The following is a 5,170-nucleotide window of genomic DNA, read 5'->3' on the forward strand; positions in this document are numbered from 1 at the left end:
GGGGGGGGGAGCTGGGGGGGCGGCATGGGGGTGCATCAAATGGACAAATGAAACGCAATCCAGCCTCCTCTGGTCCTCCGTATTGGATTACAGATTATTATGCTACACTCTCCCTTACCTCCCTTACAAGAACAAGAGGGCAATGCAGCTAAGGCTTTGGCATAAAGTAGCTTCTTTTATATAGTTGAATCAGTTTATGGGAGAAGGGGCTACATTTCAGCAACATCTCTCATATTTGATGACAGGGTTCGTATGTGTTTAGGCCCCTGGGCTCGTGTGTGCGTGAGGAGAGAAACCTATTTGTTTTCCTTTCCCCTGAAGGATTTCTAATGTTTGACGTACCCTGATGGGTCTGCCTGAGAAATGTTCAATGTGGCTCGATGTTTCCCAGAGCTTTTTACCTGTCCCCAACAGAGCTGGGAAACTGTACTCTCTCAAAGTGTACTTTAGGAAGGCCAGAACATTGAACATTTTCCCTGGAGATCTGACAATATTCCTTACAAACATTACCCTCCATATTTCCCCAGTCACTTCATCTGTCAAATGCAGTGTGGCTTCTACCACACGTCCACTCGCTAAGCCCAAGGATAGCCTTCTTCAATTTCTTCTTCTCTGTAATATTAACTGAATCTCCTGGACCTTCAAAAAAAAGCGGCAATTTTTGGACGTAGGTGGAGGCTAGGTAATGGTGAGTGGGAGAGTGATTTAGCACTGGCACGTGTAACATGTCACAGATAATTATACTGGGACCACTGCACACAATATCACATTCCGTAAAGGAACTGTTTCCTAAAGGTTATTGTGTTATTGTGTAGTGGGAATAGAAAGGAACAGAATATGATAGAATTGAACATAACGTTATTAAAAATAATGGAGTACAGTAGAAAAGAATATATATCATGTTGTGTACTAGAATAGAATTTATGATGGTGTGTAACAGAATATAATATAGGATGGAGTGCAAGGATGAATGGGAATATATGATCGAGTGTAAGAATATAATATAATATAGGATGGAGTTGAATAGAATAGAATAGGCTGCTGTTGTTACTCAGTGTAGTTGAATGCACATTGAAGAGGCTCTAGGGAGGCTATACCTTCTCTGCCCAACACTGTTCCTTTCTATTTCCCTGACATGTCTTAGTTAGTGCCTGTTCCCACGAGAGGATGGGGGAAGGCAGGTTGATATCCTGAGCTTTTGTGCCTCGGTTGCATTATGATACCTCACTGTATCTCGGTGATTCTGCTTGTAGAAGAAGGTTTCTGCTTTGGTATCGAAAAACAAATTGTTTGAATAGTTGAAAGGATTCAGTGGTAAACATGATGTAAAGGATTTTGTTGGGCTCAATGTCTTCTGTTGTCTGGGGTTGTCTGGGGTGAACCGATCTTTGTGAAATCCCCATCTCTCTCTCTCTCACGCAACAGGAGAGCGGGGCATATAAACCACTGCCCGACCCACTTAGCTGTAGTAGAACATAAAATCATTAGGCTATTAATTGCTGCTCAATTTCCCTACAGAACCTGTGTGGTTCCAGCCAACCCACACACAGACACACACAGACACACACACATACACCACACAGTCACACTGGTTCAACACACACACACAATCACACTGGTTCAACACACACACACCACACAGTCACACTGGTTCAACACACACACATACACAGTCACACTGGTTCAACACACACACACACAGTCACACTGGTTCAACCAAACACACACACACACACCACACAGTCACATTGGTATACAAGAAGTATGATCATTGTGTGTGTGTACGTTCACAAGCTTGTTGTTTGGAATACTAAAGATGAACGTGTTCGTAATTTTCCCCATTGAATTCGACATTAACAGAGACCAGATTCCCAACTGTACACCATTACGACGTTCCTTTTACTGTAATACATATACCCCTCCATCACCTCAATATTCTTGACAGTAGTATGTTACTTTATCACACCAGAACATGACGTGTAGAGATCTTTACAAGCCAACACCAGGCCCTAACACATTTTCTCATTAGCTCACTCATTTCTCTGGATCAATATGATGATGATGATTTCATTTTGTTTGCTACGCAGTCTAGCTTCTTGGCAGGCTGAATGATGACTCCCTCACTACACACAGCTACTATCACAAGCAGCAAATCAATATCACTCTGTGCAGTAATCATGAAAGTGTTATCAATGTAGACATAAGAAGATTATGACATTATTTTCTTCTAGGTACTTAATGTACAGTACCAGTCAAAAGTTTGGACACCTTTTTCCATGTGTCCAAACTTCTGACTGGTACTGTATGTAGGAGGAAAAGTTCTAAAATAAGAGAATTCTCAGACTCCTGTGTATTTCTATGAAGTCTACCACATGATTGTGATAGTAAATGATATACTGAGGAACATGATCCATAAATACAGCCACACTACCAATGCTACCATAATCAAGTGTTTAAAAGTGTTATGAAACAGGTACTGTTCCAACACACCATAACCCCACATTCATCCCAAAAAGTTTGTAAAGGCAAAATATGAATAACGATAACGAATGCAACACATCATGCATAGTAAGTCCCATAAGACCTGACAAGCATTTTTCAATTTTTTCCCATTCTGCCTGTCAACCACACAAGCATGAAACTGCATATTTTAGGAGGTGGTGAGGGGCCACTGTTATCTCACAAGTGACAGACACAGATGGTGAAAGACTCTAAAACTGAAGGGACAGCAGGGGGCCCGGGTAAGGAGGCATCTCGCAGCGTTGGAAGCTGGGTCATGTGTTTCTGTGTGACATGGAAGGTGCCCGTTGGTGACAAGCCACGCAAGGCCTCAAAACCAGATGGTCAACGTTGCAGAGCCAATACAATAAATGACGAGGTTGCCATGGTTCCTTCAGTCACCCCTCAATCTATGCGTGTGAGGCGTGTCTCATGAGCAATGCGCAGACCACTTTTTCATTTGTTTTGAAGGTCCACTTTCTGGAAAGCACTCCATGCTCCATGCTGATGTAGGAATCGGCAGGATGATGATGTCAGATCAATGCCATCCACAGAAACTTAGAGTCGTGGGTCGCTAAAGACCACCACGCCCTCTTTTCAACAGATTTCTTCCAGAAGGCAGGTTTGCCAAAGCCTACAGGCAGCCACAAATTGTCCTTGTTGATGATTCAGAAGTGGATCTCCTGAACTCCTGCCCTGCTACACTCCATCACTGTAAACACATCCTGTATCACATCCACTGCACATAATTAACAATGACAGTAGCTACCTTTTAAAGAGACAGTTAAATACACTGGGTATTTTCTCAGGGAAGACGTCACTTTCGTAAAGCATTCTTATTTAAAGCTTGACAGGGGAGACACCTACGCATCTCACACAGACCCCCATCAGACGTTGGCATGAGTGAGTGTCTCCCTGCAGGAGAGAGCGGCCAGCCGTCTCATGAAGAGGAATGAGGAACAGAGACTTAGAGCTGAAAACAAATGAATCAATCTCACTTATCTGAGGAGGGCAAACCCAATTAAACACAGCGCTCTACAAACAGAACCGTGATGAGAATATATACTGTATCCTTTCCCGTGTGGCTACAGTCAGACATATCTGACCCAGCCGGAGGAGTTTGAGAGGGAGGTTTTGTTACTGGTCATTCACAGAGTTTTGCAGAAACACAAAGCAGCGTCACCTTTCGGCAACAGGCCGGTCTGTGCTCTCAGTGGTGTCGGAATGCAGTGTGAGAGTGTCTTTCTTTCAGATATGACTCTCTCTTGATGCCTTCCCTCAATAACGTGTGAAGAGCGTTGGAAGGAACTGATATGTTCAGGGGCCAAAATCTGTCAGGAGTATTTTCCTTCTGAGCTCAGCGTGTACAGTCTATTTTGGCAGGATTACAGTAGAAACAACAAAAAAGATTGAGAGAGTGAATGCGGGAGATGGAAGGGGATTGGCTACTTGGTTACCAAGCCAGCAGGAAGTCGCAGGAGAAGCTGAGAGAAGTGGGGCCCTACTGGGGAGCTCACACGCCACGTCAGAATCCTCCTAGGGGACCATGACAACAATACATCCCAAAATAATTTTTGTTGTTGCATATTTCATGTGTGCCCAGTAAAAAAAAGGTTCATTGCTTTCACATGAAAATATGACAGCATTTTCACTAGGTTCTCAATCAATACTGTAAGCTCCACAATACGTGGAACTCAAACTTTCTTATCGAGAGCTAAACATTTGGGGTCATACTGCTCGAATGCTATCTCATCCTGTTAAATTTGTATGACAGAAACAACAGATAACCGTTTTGATGGGCTATTGAATTGTCACTTATATAATAAAGCAATCGGAATGGGGGTCTTTTGTCCTAGTCCTTTTGAACAGACATAAATCACAAAAAGGGTAAACACTTACAAAATGTCGCTTTTTTCAAGAGCCTCCCTCCCCTAAAGCCCAAGGCTATATTCAGAGTGTGTTGTCATGGAAACTTTAGAAATGGCTGTAGCACTGGACCAAAGATATGCTTAGTTTCCTGAGACTGTCATGCAGCCTCTCCATCTCTTAATGGTGGGTGCATGCAAGGGGGCTCTTTCCTTTGTTTTCTGCAGCAAAGTGTTGCATTTCATGGGTTAGAGTTTAATGGAAATGCAACTATTTCCTGTGGTATTTTCTGTGGTAGCCTACAGTAGACCTGCCATTGGGTCACATAGTCATAGTCCAACAATAACAACATTTTAAAACTTGCAGGGTTAGATTAACAACTGATGGGCGTAAAAAGAATCACATTGTCAATTTACTGGAGTAAATTTCCGCTTTCATGATTAATAAAGTCCGTTTGATCTAGGCTAATCAATATGTTGTGCCTCGTGTAGGTTATTATTATTCAACGCCTCTGAGCATTGTTGAGATCTGACTGGCCCACAACGATGGGTTGACAGTTGCCTTGTCCAATAGCAGAATGGATTTACCGGCATTTATGAAACTGTTTGTCTATTGGCTGACGGTGCGTCGTCTTGCTTCTCCTGCCTCCTTCTGTGTCGATGTCTGTCCTTCCAAGGTTGTATTCGCACTTGTAGACGCTGCAGGGAACACATCTATCGGTGCTCCTAATTAGCTTGTTTTGATTCAGCCTCATTAGGCTACACCATTCTACATAATTATTGTCTTAACCGGTTGCAAACATTAA

This window comes from Hypomesus nipponensis, chromosome 3, assembly GCF_054491055.1.
Source record: "Hypomesus nipponensis isolate SF chromosome 3, ASM5449105v1, whole genome shotgun sequence".
In the NCBI taxonomy this organism is placed as follows: Eukaryota; Metazoa; Chordata; class Actinopteri; order Osmeriformes; family Osmeridae; genus Hypomesus; species Hypomesus nipponensis.